A 22,248-nucleotide genomic window follows, 5' to 3' on the forward strand; every position below is an offset into this window, starting at 1 on the left:
TCCTAAGGTACTTTATTTATATTTAAAGTCTTTGCGTTTCAAAAAGTAATGTAAAGGGGTTAAAACAAAAAATTGTTTACATTTTTTAGGGAAAGAAAAATGAGGCTCACTGCTTCGAACTTCGGTGCTGTCTGTAAGCGACGAACGGCAACAGCAAGCTTAGTAAACAAAATTTTGTATTCTCAACCCACATCTAGTGCCATACAATATGGTATTCTGAACGAAGAGGTCGCCCTGAAGGAGTATGCGACCGCAAATAATGTCCGTGTTTCAAACTGCGGTCTCTTCGTCCATCAAGAAAGAGGTTGGCTGGGTGGATCACCTGATGGCCTTGTTGGCACTGAAGGTATTGTAGAGGTTAAGTGTCCTTACAGAGCGAGGGATCTAACTCCCGCGAAGGCTGCAGAGAACTTGAAGAACCCATCATTTTTCTGTAACCTGGACGCTGAAGGAAATCTTAAACTGAAGCATACACACGACTACCATTATCAGGTCCAGGGGCAGCTCGCAGTTACAAACAGACAGTTTTGTGACTTCGTTGTTTGGACACCTATTGGAATATCCATTGAGCGAATTGAAAGGGACGAAGACTTTTTGCAGGAAATGATTGGCAAACTTGATTTGTTTTATGATGCATATTTAGCACCAGAGATACTAGATTCCAGGAGGATACGTAATATGCCTATAAGAACTCAACCACCATGTTAACCTGTTTCAAGTTGTTTTGAGTTGTTATTTGTTGTTTTAGTTTGCTAATTAATAAGAACTTTTTATAAAAACAATTAAACCGCCAATAAAACTGAAAAGCAAAAAATAAACCTTTTTGAGTCGGCGCCAAACAATCAATGAACAAAGATCACTAAGGTCCACATGAAATAAATCAAGTCCATGTACTACAACTTTTCAAAGGAATTTCCGTCTTGCAGGAGTGTTATTAATTCACGATAGATTCCAATGTGACTGATAGTATGTAGCCAGCTTCCATCAGTTATTCTAGCGTGGAGATTATTTTTTCCATGTGCTAATATTTTCCTGTACAAAGCGAAGCCATCAGCTGGTTTTACATGAATACCAACTGTGTCTGTTTATGTTGTATTTGATGATTCAAAGTGAGCTTTCACGTCACTATAAATTACAAACCACAAATGCAGTGATACATTCTGAGTGACCAAACTTCTTTTCGAATCCTGTTCCGAAATAAATTCGTGTTACAGCCACTGTGTATAAGAAATTTATTTTTAATTACTTTCTTTTCGGTGTGGAATGTGAATATAAAACAATTCAATGTTTAATATATTGAAAGTTTGAAACGTCGGTATATTAGGTATACGTATCATATGTCGATTTTAAAGATATGAGATATTTTCTATACATCTTTCTTTTCGGATTTTGCTGAGGAAAATTATGATTTGTAGCGTTTTAGATAGCTATTAAATAATATACAAAACCTATGATGATATTTATAACACATTTTATTAGACGATAATAATTCCATACTAGGCAGTAATTTTTATTTACATAAATCATCATCACTATTTATAACTTGCTTCTACAACTATTATTCGTATTTATTTGGTTCTTTATGTATGTACGTATATGTATGTATGCATGTGGTATAAATAAAGTTTAATGACAGTATTCTCATATAGAGGTAACCGTGATTAATTTTAAAATTGTGGTGTTATGAATGCGCATGTTTGTAAGTTCTGATTTGTATATTTAAATTTAAAATGTTGGTGAAAATAATATCAATAATTATAAAATGTGTTAATTTTGTTTTATTTTTTAACTTAAACCAGTTTTAACATTAGTTCATATGTACGACATGGTTCAGTATGAAAGCAGGAGAGCCTGACTCGAAAGACCGCTCTTTTTTTTTCCTAACCTAAACTAATTTAATCTAATAGTGTGCGGGAGGGGTCTGGGTAGGAAAGGCGAAGTGCGTTTCAGGCCGAAGCCTATATGGCCGTAACCTTGAGACACATAAGGTTCGTTTCTTTCAAACTTGGTGTAGCTACACAGGCTACACAGGCAGACAAATCTGTATATTATCGTTTCTTTCAACCAGATATGACGTCAGAGTCTTCCACATTGTGCATTTGTTTCAACTGTTGTAGCTCTGCCAGTATAAGTTTGTGCTACACAACTTACACCAGCTCTGGATGTGGTGTAGCTGGTGTAGTGTTGTTATGCAGGCGGGCAGTTCGAATTCTTTGGAAATTGATCATTTCTCAGAGAGAGTAAAGCTTGTACTATGATAGTGACGAATAATAGTGGAATATTTTATGTGAAAAAGTAAAGTATGAATATTAGAAATAATTTTTCCATTTCTAAGTGAAAGATAACCTCACTTCTGACTAAGTCAAAATGGCTGCTTCAATAACTTATGCTGTTGCAGAGGATATTGTATTATTTCCACTAATCAAATTGAACCATTCGTTAATTTTTAATTAATTTTATCTGAACTGTAATGAAATTGCGTAACGTGGCTGAAAAAATTAAATTCGGAGAAATCATGCAAAATCATTGAATTCATTCAAGCTTTCTCAGTGTAGCTACATTGGTGTGAATATCTGTGCAGCTGCACTACACTACACAGACCGCACCAACCATAGTTGAAAGAAACAAATCTATACCTACCGCATTACTGATACAGTCTTGTTTTTCAGTGGTGAGTAATGTGGACAATCGTTCAACTTCATTTAATAAAAAAAATATTTTATTGATCGTGTCCATATTTATAGCAATTACTGTACAAAATAAAACTGTTCTTCACAATGAGTATTTACATGTCGTTAAGCCATTATATTTTTTATTGTTTTTAGCGCAACATTTGGGAAAATGTGTTTTACATCGACACGGCCTTACGCAACAACTACAAAAATTATTTAAAAAATAAAATATAGACACAATTTGTAGCTACAAAACAAACAATCTGGAACAGCTTGAAAAAACAAAAAAACTTTTTTTTAATAATTACCCCTTTACCAAACTAGCCAAACTTACGAGTACATACATATTTATTCTATCTCTTTAGCTAAGTAGGTCAGGGGAATACAAATGGTGAGTAAATTTTCAGTTTATATGTACTTTTTTAGTAGTAAAAATAAGTGACAATTTTTCTAAGTATAGAACATTTTCTGAAAATAATAAGAATATCTCGTTGAATAGAGGCACACATTTAGTAACTTACATGATTTTTATTGATAAAAGTAAAGATTTACGACACCTGAAAAAATTTCGTAGTAGGCCTTACATACGATGAATAAATGCTGTAGTCACCTCTCTCTAGAAACCTTGACCATGCCTTCCCTTCAAGAACCGGTGTGTGCCTGTGTGCTGTGGATGAGAAGCGAGGGTTTGTGAGCTTGAGTGACAGGGGATTATCTCTGGAGACAATGGCACTATAGTCCGGTCGGCAGTCCACTCTCGCCTCCTCCTCTCCCCCCCCCCCCCCTCTCTTCGTTCGTAAGGACCGTGACGTGACGTAGGCGCACGACAAGTTGCCTAACGCTACAGGCGTTTCATTCGTTTAGACGAACGTTAGTGCTGCCATCTACTGGGCCAGAAACAGACCAGAGCTGGCTAGGACTCAACCTTAACAGAAAATTCCTTGTTATTAACAAGATTTATGTTATCCATCAAGAGTCAGTAAAGATCAAAGGAAATGTGTTATGTTTTAAACAAATGTTAATAACAAAAGTTAATAGCCTCTTTTAGCGCGTTAACTTTTGTTAATAACAGGTTCCTCTCTTCCCCGCAACCCCCTCGCCCGGCATCATGCTACACAGAGCGTGCCAGTGGCCCCTCAGTACACCAACTACAGCAGCAGACGAAACACGTGGAGACAGAGTGAGGTTAGTTTGTGTGTTTTGCTGCGATTTGTTAGAGTTTATTGTTGACGTGAACTGTTTTTGTTTATTTTAATGATGGAAAGTGAATGGAATCAGGAGCAAGTGATTAATTTGATAGATCTGTATCGCGAGCGCCCAGTGTTGTGGGACCCAACCAATGCTGATTTCAAAGACAGAAACTTAAAAAACTATGCTTGGACAGAAATTGGCCAAGCTCTACGCATGACGAAAGTTGAAGCTAAGAACAAGATGACAAAAGTGATAGGACAATTTCAACGAGAGAGCAAGAAACAAAAAAGTGGGTCTGGAACCAACGCAAAAGTAAAGTGGTTTGGTTACGAACATCTATTGTTTTTGAGGGACAAAACCGTGCCCAGATCAATGAGCGAGGTGGGCATCGGGAAGACTGAAACTAATGGAAGTATCAACACCGTGAAAAGTGAGAATACATTCAAGCCTATATTCAGTAGATCCTCCATTCTGTGTAAAAATGATGGACTCCTAAATAGGAAACATGAAGACGATGAAGACACTTCGACATCATCGAAAGCGAATTCATACGGTAATCTGGGTGAAGAGGATGTCTTCTACAGTGATTGTTACAGTGACTCTGAGGCTGACTACAATTGACACACACAGGCATTTCATCATCAGACTCACTTGAAAGATGCACGTGATATATGTCTTGTAATTTGTTCACAGCAGAAGTTTTTAACTCATCAACTAATTTTATCTTCTTTTTCCTCGCATAACCTTCTCTCCTATCCAATCTCACCTCTGAAGGGGATTTCAATGGTGATACTTCTACATTTAATGTTTTAATGAGACTGCTATTTAAAACACTTACTAGTTCATCCTCCGGAATAAAATTCTCTGATGTGGATGTTTCTTCTGCATCTTCAGCAAGTTCCAGAAATTTCTTTTTATAAAAAGTAACACAGTTGCTACACAAAATATCATTTTTATTTACTGAAACAGATACACCCACAAACTTTTGAATATCATCTGCTAAATCATTCACCTTACACATCCTCACACATTTACTTTTATACACACTTTTTTTGTGCCTTTTAATGTAGTCCACACATTTAATTCTCTCCGTACTATGAAAGTCAGACATTATTTAGTTCACTAGCTGAACATCACCCATGAACACACACAACACAACTGTAACAGCAAACGATTGGGAATTCCCTTGTAGTCTTGTAGTTGATTCCCCCTATGGTCACCAGGGATTTCCCTCAAGCTACCAGAGATTCCCCTTACAGCAAGCGCCTGGGAATATTCAGATAGGGACTCCCCCTTCATATTTCCCAAGGTTTCCCCTCATACAAAACCAGTAACAAATTATCACATACTATTTAGATACCAACAAAACATTTATTAATTGAGCATGCACAACATACTGAGGGCTGATCGCGCATTGCCGGTGATTTCGAGATGTTAACTATGGGCGCCACCACGTGGAAGGGCACGTGGACCCGGCGGAGTCTCTCACTCAGGGCGTGACGTAGCCCAAGTGGGGACGAGTTACCAGCCCTTTCTATCCTAGCTACCCAGACCTGGCCCGCTCTAGGCGTCGGGCACGCCACACTCCTAGACTCACTCACCACGTGATTAAATAAGTACTCACTTTATATTTATTCTCCAGATTTAATTTCACTAACACGTCTCTCTACACGCCCGTTACACGTTACACATTACACGGTTAAAAAGCCTGAGGCACGAATCGGTTTAGGTGAAGGCATGGTCCACACACGTGGCCATGCTGCAAAGTATACTTATTACACGGTGATGAAAAAACTCGACTGAGACAATTAATTAATTAAACAGCCCGCTGGCCGAGAGCTGCCCCGAGGATGACGAGCGAAAGAGATTCAGAAATACTTAACGAGACAGAATTACTTGGTCAGTGCAGAACAAAGGTTGAAGTCCCCGGGGTGCTGGCGCGTCTGCTCTCGGTCAGTGATGAAGATCGACTGGCTGAGCTCATCGCTCGCAGGTGGCAACATGGCGCCCTTCGCGCCAACACAATTACCGTTACTGTATTCTACGACTCCGTGCCCCGGCGAAAGTTGAGTAAATTACAGATAAACATTAAAAATATATAAAAATTACTGACAATGGAAAGTTTGTTACTATTTACTTATTTAATGATAATTCATATAAAAGCATTCCTATCCTCGTCCAAGTCCGTGCCTGTTCGGGTCCGCCCGGGCAACGTCTATAGTTATTTAAGGTAACTTATTTAAATTAAAGAAACACAAGTAAACTACACAGCACTGGGGCGAAGATGGATGAAAACAACAAAAAGGCTTACAATTAATATTAACATAGCAATTTTAGGGATCGCCGCACTGCTTCTAAGCGCCCTCTTGTGGTAGTTCGTGGCGCGCAATTCAAACACACGACTACGTACATGGCGGTACAAATGCCGGGGAAGGGGAGAGGAATGTTGAGGAAACGGAGACTGACTAGGCTCATGGGGCGTAGCCCCGGCTGACGTCAATTGCCCCCCCCTCGAATAGCCGGTCATGTCGACGTTTCCGCTGGGTCGCCTGTGGGCGTGGTCGCCCCCTTATCAACAACAGCTGTGCTTCCTCGCGATCCCTCGGGGTCGTAGCGTGTATCGCGGAGCCGGAACTGGGTCTTGTGACGCCCGGTCTCCCCTCTCTTCCCGCGGTGTTTCGTCTTCCTGCGGTTCGGTTACTGTCACCCTGAACGTGGAGTCTGCCAACGAGTAATGCAGCGGCCATAATGGCTCGTCCGGCGAACCCGGCCTACTCTCTACTTCCTCCGGCCACCTTATCAGTGGTTGGGATGTCGACTGGCCCTCCGTCACTCCGGGCGTGTCCCTGAGAAATCTCCTGAAAGGCGAGACGTCACTCCCCGAGTCTTCGAACAGCCGCCTCGGCCGGACATCTGTGACTGCGAGGGGCGTCGCCTGTCCCGCCCCCAGGTCCGGGAAGCCTCTGAACCCGCCCCCGTCTGTTGGGGTGGACGTGACCAGCTGTGCGGCCGCCCTCCCGTCTGTCTCGTCCGCCGCCTCCGTCTCTCTCTGCCGCGTCCCTGCTCCGTCACGTCTCGTTCCCGTCTCTTCCGCCCCGCCCGCCGCCTCCGTCTCTTCCTGCCCCGTCTCCGCCTCGTCCGCCGCCTCCGTCTCTTCCTGCCCCGTCTCCGCCTCGTCCGCCGCCTCCGTCTCTTCCTGCCCCGTCTCCGCCTCGTCCGCCGCCTCCGTCTCTTCCTGTGCCAAGCGCACATCGTCCCGGTGATATTTCGCGGCCCGGCCTGAGGGTAACTTTATCACGACCGCCGTGGGCCCCGCCTTGACCACCGCCACCGGGCCAAACCACTTTGGCGCCAGGCCGGCGCAGAAGTTGCGTCGGCCGGAGGAGAGGGGGTGGAGCCTCGCGTAAACCAGCTGGCCTGGTTTCAGTTCAGGGGGCGGGCGGGTCGTCTCGGGTGTGCGTTGTGCTTGGTAAGCTGCCTGGTTACGTCGCGCCCTATCGTGCGTCTCGGCCAATCGCCTCAGGCGTCCTTCGGGGCTCTCTACGTCCGGGTCCGTTTGTTGTTGCCGCACGTGATATTCCCCGGGGAGGGTGAGGTTCCGCCCCTGGACCATGGTGGCTGGTGTTTCGCCGGTTGCCGCGTTCACCCGTCGCCGGATGCAGTACAGAACGTCCGGGATGTGCGTGTCCCATTGGGCGTGGTCATCCGCGAGCCTCAACCGCAGTTGAACCTTCACCTCTTGGTTGCGTCGTTCCGTGGGGTTCGCGCGGGGGTGGTACACGGGGGTGGTGTGTAGGATTACCCGCCATTTTCTCCCCAGCTGCGCCCACCGGCGCCCGACAAATTGGGTGGCATTGTCCGACAACAGGACCCGGGGGTACCCCCACCTAGGAAAAAACTCCGTTTCCAGGCTGCGTGCAATGGTGCCGGCGCGGATGTTCGCCAGGGGGTAGGCCTCCACCCAACGCGTGTAGCAGTCTGTCACCACCAACAAAAATCTTTTCCCTCGGGGCGTGCGGGGATATGGTCCCATTAGGTCTATGGCGACTGTATGGAATGGCTCGGTGGGCTGCCTGGGTACCTGCTGGGCTGTCCCGTCGGTGCGGCGCGCCTTGTGCCTCTGGCAATGTTTACATCTCCTCACGCAGTCCCGTACAAACTTGTTTACCCCTGGCCAGTAGAACTGTTCCCGCAGATCGCGTCGCGTCTGGTCTGCGCCGGGGTGTCCGGCTAGCCTGTTCACGTGATACATGTCAAACACCTCCCGGCGGGTGGCGGCTGGCGCGAACGTCCGCCATTGGCCAGCTGTCCCCTTAGGTCGCGCCTGCAGTGTCCCGTCCAATACACGGTAGCCTTCACATTCTCCGCTCCCGCAACGGCGCACGATCTCCTGTGTGTCTGTGTCCGTGAGTTGGGCCGCTCGCACGTAGGCGTCTAAGTCATCAAGCTCCGCGCCTGGCGGTAATGTCGGTGTGACGTTAAGGTTTAGGGCACACAATGCGGCTTGGGTTGTCGGGGTGCGCGGGGTCCTGGGTATGCGCCCGCTGGGTGGTGGCAAAAGCTCCTCCCACTCCGCATCGTCACAGGCTGTGACGGTGACGTCCGGATCTCGCGACAGCTCGTCCGCTAGTTCGTTCTGTTTTCCCGGTACATGCTCGACTTCGAAATCTAAGGCCTGTAGAAGCATGGCCCAACGCGTCAGCTTCGAACGTCGCCCCTGCATCGTGGCCAGCCATTTGAGACATTGGCTGTCAGTTCTCAGTACGAATTTCTGCCCCTCCAGGTGTGGGCGGTAGCGTCTGAGGGCCCAAACTACGCCTAGACACTCACGCTCGTTCACGCTATACCGCTGCTCGACGTCGCCGAACTTGGCGCTTGCATATTCAATCACCCGAGGCTCGCCGTCGTCGCCGAGTTGTAACAGGATGGCCCCGATGCCCTTCTCGCTCGCGTCTGTTTGTACGATCAGGGGTCTGCCTGGGTCCAGCCGCGCGAGTAAGTGGCACTGTTGAAATCTGCGTTTTAGCTCGTCAAAAGCGTTCTGGGCTTCCACGGTCCACCTGAACGGACGTTTGGGTGACAGCTGTTCTGTCATCGGCGCCGCTACTACCGAGAACTCTGGGACGAAGGCTCGCAGCCAGTTAGCTAGCCCCAAGAACTTTTGCAGTTGCTTGCGCGTGCGTGGGGGCTCCTTGTTGATAATTACACTCAGCTGTTTTTCCGTGGGTCGGTTTCCGTCCGCGTTAACCACTAAGCCCAGGAAATCTAGTTCTGTGGTCCCCAGGTGGCATTTTTCGCGATTGCATGTCAGACCATGGCTCGCCAGGCGTTCCAAGACTAATGCTAAATGATGCGCATGTTCTTCCCACGTCTGAGACCAAACAATTATGTCGTCCAGATACGCGGCCGCAAACTTGCCCGAGTAGTTGTCTAAGACCCGTGTCATCATCCCTTGGAAGGTAGCGGGGGCGTCCTGTAGGCCGAATGGCATCGCGCAAAACTGAAATCTCCGCCCGTCTGGGGCTGTGAACGCCGTCTTGGGTCGGTCCGCCGGACGTATCGGCACCTGCCAATACCCAGATTTTAGGTCGAGGGAAGAAAATATCTTGGCGTTACCCAGGCCTGAAAGTGTGTCGGCTATGTTCAGCAGGGGGGGTGGGGCATTAATTGTCACTCTATTGATAGGTTTGAAATTGACACAGAAGCGTAGTTTCCCGTCTTTTTTTTCTGCCAACACGACCTGGAAATTATACGGACTTTCGCTAGGCTCAATTATCCCGTCATGCAACATGTCCTGAACCTGGTCTAGGATGGTCTGTTTACCAACGTGGCCGTAGCTACCGGGTGGGATAAACATTGGCTCGTGAGGATGGGTCGGGATGGCATGCTCAGCTATGGTGGTACGTTTCAGCGGGTCCGCGGACGCAAACACATTACACTGATGATCGAGGACCTGCTGGATGGTAGCACGAAACTCGGGGGGAACTCCGTGCTGGAACTCGTCGAGACTGACCTGGTTTACTGCTGGTGGAGTAGGCTTACCCAGCCCGTGGATGGTCCGCCGCCCCTGGGTGCCGACGTGGACGCAGCCGGCCCGGATGTCGATGGCTGCGTGCTGCTCGTAGAGCCAGGGTAGCCCCAGAATGACGTCATCACGTAACTGCTCCACCACCAGCGCCGTCGTGACGGACCGTTGGTCCCGCACGTCCACCTCCAGCGTCGCGACGCCCTGGGTGTAGCAGGCGTCCCCCGTGGTAGCCAGCTGGAGTTGGCCCGGGTGGTACTCGAAGTTGTCACGGCCAATCACGCGTGCCGCCACACAGTTGTGGCTGGCGGCGGTGTCAACAAGCGCGTGGACTGCGCGCCCGTTGACAACCACCGGAATGCGCAACAGGTCGGCCTCCGCCGCTCCCACGTGACCCAGGAGAGGCCCCGCCGCCGTAGGTCTGTTGTTGTTAGGTGAGGCGGGGGAGGTGGGCTGTCTTAGCGCGCCGCCCCCTGCCGTCCGTTTCCCGACGGCTGCTGCGCCGCGAAGTCAGGCCGGAACTTGTTCCTCACCGGGCAGTTCTCGTGCCAATGGAACGTGCCTGGTGGACACGTGTGGCACTGAGGTGGTGGGCTGCCGCCGGTAGTCCGTCTCCGCCATGTCAGCTGCGCGTGGCCGCTCGGTCCGGGTTCGTCGCGCCTAGCTTGGTCTCGGGTGGGCGCCGTGTAGGGCACCAGCGCCTTGGTGTCGGCGGGCGTCGTGTCTTCCTGCTTGGTGCTCAGGGTGGCGTGGATCCTGGTCGGTCTGACAGCTCGTAGGTCCTGCTCTAAGACGCGCGCCTGTTGGACGAACTCCTCTGCCGGACGCCGCGTCATCGGGCGTAAATACGGGCGAAATTCCGGGCGCATCAGCTCAACTACCCGCTCCAGCACTCCGGTAGGTTCTTCTCCGGGAAACAGCCGCTTGTACAGACGTATTTTTTTCATGATAAACGCCTCCGCCGCCTCCGTCGCGCCTTGCTCGAGACAATACAGCTCCGTCCGCACTCTCATCTCTGTCTTCACGTCCGCGAATCTGGCCTCGAACAATCTCGCGAACTCGGTCCACGGCATGTCATACTCCTGGATGATCTGCCACCACGTCTTGGCGTCGCCTTTGAGCGCGGTGCTCACCCTGTTCGCCCACTCACACTCCGGCACTCCGTAGCGATTCAGGCGTTCCCGACACGCGTGTACAAATCTCCGCGGATCGTCGCTGGTTCTGCCCGCAAATTCCGGTAGCTCCACGTGTCCTATGAGAGGTACCCTGCTCCGTGGTGTGTCGGCGGCGTCTCTCACCGGGCTGCGGCCTGACGGGCCCGCTATTCTCACGTGGTGGCACCACTGGCACGTGTACCACCCGTCTTGAAAGGAGATTATTTCGGACTTCGCGAAACACGCCGTGTGCTTGAACGCGCGACAGTTCCGGCACCAGCCTCCCTCCCGCGTCTTGCCCTCACACTCCGCATCCGTGCACTTCCCGTGTCCCGCCTCAAACTGATCCGCCCGTTCTGCCTGCTCGTGGTTCGGCTGCGCTTCATACTGTCCTACGCACACGCACGTGTCCGTCCACGAAGAAATCGCCGTCCCGCTCACCTGGCGCGGTCGCGCGCACATAACACAATATAAGCTATTCTTTTGAAACAACTCACTTGCCTTAATCGCGCCCGGATTTTTGTCAAGTCCGTGGTTGTCCGACATGGTCGTGTGGTGGTGAGGCCGGTCGATTGCCCCTCTTCCCTTCGCTACGCGACGCGACGCGGATGGCGGTACACACACACACTGACCTGGCCCGGCTGCTGTTGTCGCGAGGAATGCGGCCACCTGGCTGCTCGCAGCGAATTCCTGGAAGCGCGCGCCCGGCTGGTCACGTGGCCGGCGCGCCAGAGTCCCGCTATGCGCTCCGCGCGAACAATAGTTCCAGCGCGAACTTTAGTTCCGCGCGCTCCGCGTAACAACCGCCTATCTCACACGCTCGTACAGGTCTGGTTTTCGCGGAAGATGTAACTCGCCCCACGCTCTTGGGCGCCATTTGAGGGTTGATCGCGCATTGCCGGTGATTTCGAGATGTTAACTATGGGCGCCACCACGTGGAAGGGCACGTGGACCCGGCGGAGTCTCTCACTCAGGGCGTGACGTAGCCCAAGTGGGGACGAGTTACCAGCCCTTTCTATCCTAGCTACCCAGACCTGGCCCGCTCTAGGCGTCGGGCACGCCACACTCCTAGACTCACTCACCACGTGATTAAATAAGTACTCACTTTATATTTATTCTCCAGATTTAATTTCACTAACACGTCTCTCTACACGCCCGTTACACGTTACACATTACACGGTTAAAAAGCCTGAGGCACGAATCGGTTTAGGTGAAGGCATGGTCCACACACGTGGCCATGCTGCAAAGTATACTTATTACACGGTGATGAAAAAACTCGACTGAGACAATTAATTAATTAAACAGCCCGCTGGCCGAGAGCTGCCCCGAGGATGACGAGCGAAAGAGATTCAGAAATACTTAACGAGACAGAATTACTTGGTCAGTGCAGAACAAAGGTTGAAGTCCCCGGGGTGCTGGCGCGTCTGCTCTCGGTCAGTGATGAAGATCGACTGGCTGAGCTCATCGCTCGCAGGTGGCAACATGGCGCCCTTCGCGCCAACACAATTACCGTTACTGTATTCTACGACTCCGTGCCCCGGCGAAAGTTGAGTAAATTACAGATAAACATTAAAAATATATAAAAATTACTGACAATGGAAAGTTTGTTACTATTTACTTATTTAATGATAATTCATATAAAAGCATTCCTATCCTCGTCCAAGTCCGTGCCTGTTCGGGTCCGCCCGGGCAACGTCTATAGTTATTTAAGGTAACTTATTTAAATTAAAGAAACACAAGTAAACTACACAGCACTGGGGCGAAGATGGATGAAAACAACAAAAAGGCTTACAATTAATATTAACATAGCAATTTTAGGGATCGCCGCACTGCTTCTAAGCGCCCTCTTGTGGTAGTTCGTGGCGCGCAATTCAAACACACGACTACGTACATGGCGGTACAAATGCCGGGGAAGGGGAGAGGAATGTTGAGGAAACGGAGACTGACTAGGCTCATGGGGCGTAGCCCCGGCTGACGTCAATACAAAAGGTAATGACATTACATTTTCAAAAAATTCTAGAAATGTTTACAGGCAGAAACACACTATCCAACAAAGTGCATGCTATTAATAAAGGTGAGGACTACAAAGTTACAAATTTTCAGATTTTTAAAATATGGGGTTTTTCAGTAATTTTCAATCAAAAATGGCTCTTTTGTCAAATTTTGAAAATTTTAAAGTTAAATTTTAATAATTCCATGCATCATAGAATTAAAAACAATTTTTCCTGTAAAGCTACTGTAATAGGTCTACATATTACCAGAATTACTTTTTATGAAAATTGATTATTCCACATAAAAATTTTTTTTTGAAAATCCAAAAAAATCTAAATTTTTTGCCAAATTTTTTAGTTTCCCCCCCTTAAAGATACTGTCGTTGGGCTCATTGGAACTATTCCACTCTGTAGTTCACTATAATAGGTACAAAATAAAAAAAAATCAACAAAATCAGTAAAATAGTTTTGAAATGCCGCTCATTTAAAAAACACCCCTTTTTCCACCTTTTTTGATTTTGAACCAACTTCAAAAGGCTATAACATGGGGAAAAAATTTTTTGGGACAAAATCCTTTTGGCATACTTCTTGTCTGCACTGGTTGTAACTGCTGTAATTTTTTAAAGCAAATCTGAGATGGTGACCTGACACATTATCTTGCTAACTGCCTGAATTGAGGTGGAATGGCTCTACTACCTACTGTAGCCGTTACGAAGGTGAGACTTCTGGAAAATTTTTATTTAGTTTTTCGTTTCATGGTCCATAGACCCCAAAACCATCGTCAACTCAAAAGTTTATATATATATTTAGGGTAGCCGTGAAGTGACCATGGTAAGTAGATGTTCCAAAGATGTTTTTTTCAGCCTGTGCTTCAAGGAAGATAGGTTTTTTGATTGTCTTATTGCCTGGTCTAATTCATTCCAGAGCCTCCTACTCGTAGTTGCAAAATATCCCGATAGACATTTGTATGAGTGCACTAGAATAACCAGCATAGAGTTGTGTGTGGATCGTGTGTCATGACTATTGTAAATGTGTAGGTAATTAATAATGGCTGACATTTATAATGAGGTTATCCTGGCTTCAATACCCTGTAAGCAAGAATAAGTGTGCACATTTTGTGTCTTTCAGTGATTTTGAACCATTTTAGCTGCTGATAGTATACACACGTACAGAAGAACTATATATTTGTATATATTTATTTATATATAACTTTTGAGGTGACTATGAATTTGAGGTCTATGGACCATGAAACGATAAATTATGTAAACATGTCCTGCAATTAGCATCATGGATACGGCTACAATATGTATGTAGTATTTCTTTTAAATCTACCTAAAAACAACAACATACAGACAAATTGAGAACCTCCTCCTTTTTTTAAGTCGGTTAAAGATTTAGACTTCATTTTGTTAAATGTGAAATTTATTTCACTATTTATCGAAGCTGGTATAAGTTCCTGTTTTATGAACTTTACTACTTTACTAGCTGACCCGGCAAACGTTGTTTTGCCATGTAAATAATTTTTAGCTGCAGTACCCGGGCTGAACACAGGGTGATATATTAATATTAATCTTGGTAATGAGACTGTATGTCGATAAAAGTAACAAAAAAAATATCTATCAATGTAACAATTATGAGTGAAATAAGCTGTGGATACATTCATAATTACTTTCTACTTAAGAAGAAAAACTACCTATTGTTGCCGTTTCCATGACTATTAATAACACCAAACAACATTGATAATCAGTTTATTATTAATTATAATTTATTAAGACCATTAATTGAAATAAAAACTATCCTATCTCTCAAGTTGGAAAAAAATTACATATAAATGCCAATTTTCATCGAAATTGGTTGACTAAGAGTTCACTGGAAACAAACATCAGGACACTGGATTTATATATATTAAGATTTAGGAACACTGGGCTAAACTTATTTATTAAATAAAATCTATTTCCTCTAATTTTCACCACTTATTGAAATGCAAACGGTAATGACGTGTAAAGATTATTTGTGTAAATTTGCAAATTTTATTTCTCATTAATCTCATAAGCAATGTCACTTTAAGGTTTTGTGAATTAAGTTGCTAGGAGACAGCACGAAAACTGAAGTCGCGACGAGTGGGCACTAGTTCTTTGTAGGTACTTCCTAATACATATTGCTGCCATTAGTGCTAGGATTGGTCACAATATTTTCCTGGTTTGGAATTTTTAATTATGTATTTACTAACTGAGTTTTGAGTGAATGTACGTGTCACGCACACAAAGTTGTTTAATTGTAATTTATTTCCTTCCTTACGAACATGTTATGACAATTATTTGACAAACTGTGTGAATGTTGTCTGGAACAACTTTGTACTGAAGTAGTTATCAATATACATGTTTATTATTTTAATACTGCTTCAATTATAAATTCAATGATATTAACATCAAATCTGGATGGTCATCGAGTTACTAATAATGTCTCATAGGCACTTTTCTAAACTTAGTATGCCACTCAACAGTGATTCTTTTCTCAGGGCAGTGATTGCAATTCGCTAAGGCAAAAAAAATTTTTTGAAAGGAAAAAGAAAAGCCTAGAAATCAATTTATACGTACCTTATTGTTGCCAAAATATACATCTTGTTTGAGAGATATTCTTTGTTTCTTTACAGGTTAATGGGCGCCAGCAGAAGGACGGACAACATTCACTGGAATACTCAAGGAATGTTTGCAGTCATGGGTTTTTTTGAGAAACCATCTGTAATATTACTTATAAGGGCTATTCTTCCATTAAAATAAAAACGAAGTAATTTGTAATTTAATTTGTAACATATTTTCACAATTGACCTTGCAATTGCGATTATAATTTTTATGTATTTGTTAAAGTGCAGTTTCCTTAACCTCTCTGTCGGATGTATTATCTAGGATTTTCAAGTTTTATGTACGGCCAGTTATAAGTTTCCTTTGTTATTTTATACTAGCTGAAATAACCGGCGTTTCGGAAAACTTAGTTTTATAGTTGATGACTATTATGAAGGCAAGGTTCATATAACATTGAATGGATATGCAAATACTTTCATTTTTTTATTTATTTCTTTAATGTATTTATCTTTTATGGTCATTATATTTTTATGGCAATGTGAAATCTTTCTGTGTTTTGTTCTATGCTATGTTAAGTTTTGAAAGTTAGAATTGTCGATTTATTTTACTTTTATACCTTAAGATATACAATTGCAGTATACAAATTAGCGGATATGTTTTTACTATGGTTTAAACATTCGTCTTATGTTTTTAGAAAGAGTTCGATAGTTGAAAATTGAAGTCAACGAAATAAATCTTTCTAATTCGATAACGTTGATACATGAGCATATTCAGTTTGGAATTCAAGTCAAGATTTAAACCGCTAATTAAAAATTTTATAATTTTCCAGAAGAGACTGTAATGGTATGTCTTTGCTATAAGAATTCGTCTCGTAACATCAGTTACGACCACTAGCATAATCCATGCAATGACTCTCATCATTACGAGTCGTGGCGTACATCCTCGAGGTGGGTTTTCGATGTTACTAGAGATCAAACAGTGTCCCTGTAAAGTTAAACTGTTGTACGACCTAATAACTGTTCGCAAATTGACTAATTTTCTGGTTATTAATTTTGCTCCCATATTTGTTGTTATTCTGCAATCGAGCACATAATTTTGTTTCATCGTCAACATTTAATTTCAAGGCCTATTCTTTGTTTTGTCACCAAGTTGTAATGAAACTGTTCCACTTCACATGGGTCCTGTTTTTCAATCGAATAATAGACTAATCAAATCTTACGAAGTAAGATTGGATTAATATTTACCTTCCTTGTGATTTGTCTTTTGACCCAGTGGTCCGTTTGCTAACCACTGAGTTTTGTTAGCCGCATAATTATTTTCATAATAAGTATTGAATTATTTTAACTGATAACTTCCAATATTTGGAATATTTATTATGAACACATGATTCAAACTGATTTAATCATTTATTCATTTTACTTACCCATTGCATCTGAAGTATTAAATACTTTACTAAATTAATCCTACATATTCTTTAATTGTATCTTGATATCATATTTTCAGGATCCATTTGGTTGAAACTTTTTGTGTTAAGAAAATTAAACAATTATTTATTTCTTATTTAAATATTTTTTTATTTTTATATTTTTTCTCACATATAACATTCCCACAGACAACCACACATAGACATGAGTTCTCTATTTACAAATTCTAAACATTAATCTGTTAGTGTTAATTTTCATGTTCTATCAAATCATTCGTAAAAGAAAATCAATAGGAAATGTCTCGATAGTTGTAGTTTAAATATTAATTTTCATATGAATTAGGTATATTACTAGTAAGCCCTAAATTATACCGAGTGTAATGAGTGTCGCACCACGCAGTGTGCTGCAATGTCGCGCTGGCCCGGCCGTGAGAGCTTAGAACCACCACAGTACGACGGTAGGAATAAAAAACATATTTTATACCCTGCGTTAAAAACTTTATACGTTCTTTGAATTTTTGATGCAATGGGGACTTTTGATGAAGCCAAGTCTTTTGGCAACACGCCGTTGCAGTTTTGCACTGTTTGTCATGGTATAATAATTACGAAAATAAATAAAAATAAAAAACATGAAGACGGAATCAGTATAAGTCGAACTAAATGAACCAGCGAGGAAAATTAAACAGTAGTATGGACAACACAATGACGACAGCACAGACAAAAATATTTAACCTTTAAAAAACCAGACAGCACAAAAATTCCATGGAAGTAACTTTTTTGGAAGTTATTTTTCTGTATGCGTATTTTTATTTATTTTCATAATTAATACCAGACAAACAGTGCAAAACTGCAATGTGTTATGTCCAAAATATTTAACTACATAAAAAAATGTATAAATGTAACTGCTATAAGTCGCTGTTATCTAGGACTTAACTGCACTTTTTCAGTGACATGCACAAGGTCTACAGCGGTAAACTTCAAGGCACATAAACTCCAAGGAACAGAACAGAGCAGCAACAGCTAGTTGCAAGACAGAAACAACACACAAACTGTAAGGACGTTACCAAGCCAGTTAAAGACGGAATACATTCCTGGATCTTTTCTATTTTTAAACTGACTGGAAACTTTCTATAGCTAAAAATGTCATTGAAATAAGTGGAATGTTTTCCTTCTTAATATAAATCAATGCGGCTTTGCACAACAAACGAAATGGCTATCTCAATTCCTTTTGTCAAAAATAAGGAATCTTTTCCTTTTTTATCTGGCCAATTCAATTAAAAAATTATATACATATCTTCACAACTTATGTGTAAGCTTCTGTGCAGTCGAACGCCCTTTAATCATAAAGTAGTACCAGATAAGACAGACATCACATAAGCACATAATTAACAAGATGGTTTATCTGATGTAATGTACACACGAAGTTAGTGTGGCTAGAAGTTTGTTTCTACTTTCATTAAACAAATATCAGGTGTGTAAAATTCTACAGTTGGCTCATTTTACATAGTGCATTGTATTTACAAACATAAAATACTAACTATGGTACTAATTCCAGTTTTTTTTTCATCGGAAAGCAGAATGAGACACTATTTCTATAGCTGTTAAAATAAGTAATACTATCTGCGGTGTAGTCACCATAAAGTGGTACGAAAGTGATATATTTCTATTGTATTATTAAATAAAAAAATATTAAGGAAACAAAATTTTCATTGAAAATCGAAACGAAGGCATTAATGCTAAAGTGTAGATGCGAATTATCTATGTGAAAGGAATGTAATGATTATCCCGCAAAGATCGATAAATTTTTATTTTTCCTAAGCTTCAATAACGTAAAACTGCTAGGTCAGTTACAGAATTAGAAATTGTATTTTCAAAGGCAAATAATTAATGGAATAATCTTGATTTTTAAAATTTCGAGGAATGAGTGATACGAATCCCTTCCTCAAACCTTTTACACGTATTAATAAGTAAGTAATCATAAGTTGATCTAATTAATTTCAAAAGTAATGAAGTGATTAACATTCTGTCATTTGTTTGAACGCTGGTAGAGAATTATATTTTCTAATTTTTAGTTATTTCGTTATTTGTAGGTTTTCTGAGATAAATTTATAATGGAAGGGCCATTTTCAATGCCAAGTTTTTACCCTAAGAATGCAAAAACAATGAGTCATGCACTATTTTGTAGTCATTCTGTTTTCATATAGGCAGGGTGTCTACTGACCCTGGAAAACCTGAAAAAATCAGGGAATATTGTAATCAGGGAAAAATCAGGGAATTTTTGTTTGGTAGGTTGTAGTTGGCAATTTTTTTTTGTTTATTGATCAGTTTGCATTAACGTAGCATCAAGTGTATCCCCTCCCATTTTTATTTTTGAATGGCAAATAATGAACAGTTCCCACGTCCATTTTCGGATTCGGAAGTGGCGTCAAATCACGTGATACAAACTGGTTCAAGCTGGTCTGTTATCCTGCTGACGTACGTGCTGTGGCATATGCTTCCCACGTTCGGATTATACGGACAGGTGCATTTAATTTTAAGTAAACTGGGCATTTATGTTAGCTTTGAAAATACGTATCACAGACACTTTTGGTGAAGATTCGCCATAATTGCTAGAAATTGGTAGCTGTGGGCTTCATACGGTCCATGGTGCTTTCAAAACTGGAATTTCTGCTACACAATGGGACGTTCTTAGTTTTTTGAGGCACAGTTACTTTTTGTTTAAGCATGTACCTGCATGGAGGGCAGATTACATTAGAATAACTGGATCAGAGCTTTTTCCCAAGAAATTTTGTGCAATCAGATGGTTAGAAAATACTGCAGTTGCTGAGCGTGCCATGAAAACGTTACCCCACCCAAAGAAATTTGTTAGTGAAGTTTCTATTTCATCTATCTCTTTCAATGTAGTGAAAAGTGCTCTTGAAGATAGTCTTCTAGAAGTAAAATTGACATTCTTCCACTCTTTATCATCAGAGCTGGAATTGTTTCTTACAATGTTCCAAAGTGAAGCACCCATGGCACTTTTTCTCTATGATTCACTGGTAGACATTTTATTAACTTTGGCAGGAAAGTTTGTGAAACCAGAGGTACTGAAGAGCTTTAGGGACAAACGCAATGTATCTCGATTGGATGTAGATAACCAGGAAAATCTATTGACTGCTAACAATATCAAGTTGGGTTATGCAGTACGCCATGCCATCAAGAAAGAGAAAGTACCAGATGTTAGGACTTGTCCAAAGGTTATGGTAAAAAAACTTCAAGACAAAATTCCCCTGTAGTACAAACATACCAAGGGAATTTCCTGCTTATGTCCGTCTGTGGCTTTAAATTTGGGTGTGAGGAAACAGCGTGTGAAGTACAGTTTATAATATTGTCTTCGAAACAGGTGGCTATCAGGACAAGAAGCTGATAACATTGAGTGATCATATCAGTTGGTAAGTTCCTCGCAAGACTCTGAAGCACTGTGGATGCTCATTCTTAAGGCACATACAGTAGCTGCTAAAACAGGCATTCTAAAGTTTGTGAGGATGATGTTGGTACTTTCCATGGAAATCCATCATTGGAAAGAGGATTTTCAGTGAATTCTAATCTGCTGACTGAAAACTTGCAGGAAGAAACACTGATTGCACAAAGACAAGTGTGTGACTTTGTTCAACGTTCTGGAGGTGTAGAGCATGTTGATATCAACAAGTCCATGTTACAGTATGTAAGAAATGCTAGTTGTAGGCGTAAGGAAGCCCTGCGAACAAAACAAAAAGAAAATGAAGCTGCAGACAAGAAGAAGGCAGAAAAAAGAAGAGTTGAAGAGGAGATCAAGGCATTGCAGTTTAAGAAGGATTGAGTGTTGGATTTGGCTCGTTCTGAAGCAAGTGCAACAGACGCAAAAGTTGAGTCACTGCGAAATTGACGGGAGCTTCCTTTTACTAATGTTTTTTGCAAAAGTAATTGTGTGAAATATTTGTAGCAGCATGTTTTATTTGCCATCAATTGAGTTACTTTGGCCACGTCTGGAAGAAGGTAATTTTTTTACTAATTTAAGTAAGTTGAAATACTTTGAAACCCGTCAATGTATTGTTATGCAGTTTTTTTCATTTCCTGGGAATGTCGTAATTGTGTTAAAGAAAAACCTGGAAAAATTTAGTTTTAGACCTGGAAAAATCAGGGAATTTCATTTACTAGATTTGGTAGACACCCTGTATAGGCCTAAATGCACATAATTGTTAACTGTCTCTCTCTCAGTTCCGTTAAAAGAACAGGATAATTTTGTATCAGTGTGACCCATCATGACGAATAAAAAGAGAGCTTAAGGTTTCTATCTATACGCGTGAGAACTCGGTATGTGTCCGGATAACCTTGAACGGAGCGCCCTGGAGGTGAGTTTGTAGCTGGGTATGTCACCTTTCTGGGCTCGCCGTGTATCTACAATAGGTAGGGAGGGGATGACGGCGCATTACCCTCCCTCCCTCGTTATCAGTTGGCTACTGGCGCCGTAGAGGAAGAAGCGCTGGTCTCCACCAGCAGGTCGAGCATGGTTCTCTTTATCGCCCGTCACAGGGACGACGCGTAATCAGTATGACGCTTTGCCACTAAAAGCGAGCATGGATCTTATTTCGCCTTCCAGCAAGATGCCTTAGCCCCGACAGACCCGTCATACGTAAGGCGCAATGGCTTGTCAGTCATAGACCGGTCATAGCCGTCATAACCCTGTCATACAGCCGACTACGTTTGTAACTTTAATTTAATACTGGGATATAATTCTTTCAAATGAGTTAAATAATATACTTTTGTGAAATTTAAGGTTTTTCCTCAATTTTATTTACGTATGTGAGATATATGATGTATCTAAAAAAAAGTTATGTTTTTCTCTGAACAAACTTCCAAACAACTTGTTTCCGATAATAATCATGCCGCATAAATAAATAGTTTCAATGTTTTGTGTGAATTAGACACATTCTTTTTTTTTCCATTATTTTTAACTGCACAATACTCAGTTTACCAAAATATATCATACTAAAAAAACTGCCAATCTGCCTACTTTTGTCATATCACACAATAAAAAATAAAGGTCAGGACAAAATCACGTAATATTTCAACAAGATAGAAGATAAAATCACATTAGTTAATTATTCTTTATAAAAGGTAAGTGTAAAACACCTATAAGCGTGTGGCTTATTAAACTTCTAAAAAAACAACTAATTTTCCCTTCAGCTTCC

The 22,248-nt window shown here is 42.7% G+C and overlaps 1 long non-coding RNA gene across 1 annotated transcript in view; it reads left to right on the plus strand.

Moving 5' to 3' along the window:
- LOC134527788 (uncharacterized) overlaps nt 1–15,831 on the plus strand; it is a 36,324-nt gene extending 20,493 nt beyond the window's left edge. Inside the window, exon 2 of the long non-coding RNA XR_010074267.1 lies at nt 15,687–15,831. This is a non-coding gene — a long non-coding RNA (uncharacterized LOC134527788). The remainder of the gene's footprint in view (nt 1–15,686) is intronic.
- Nucleotides 15,832–22,248: the final 6,417 nt, after the last annotated feature.

Source organism: Bacillus rossius, chromosome 1 (genome assembly GCF_032445375.1).
Source record: "Bacillus rossius redtenbacheri isolate Brsri chromosome 1, Brsri_v3, whole genome shotgun sequence".
Classification (NCBI taxonomy): Eukaryota; Metazoa; Arthropoda; class Insecta; order Phasmatodea; family Bacillidae; genus Bacillus; species Bacillus rossius.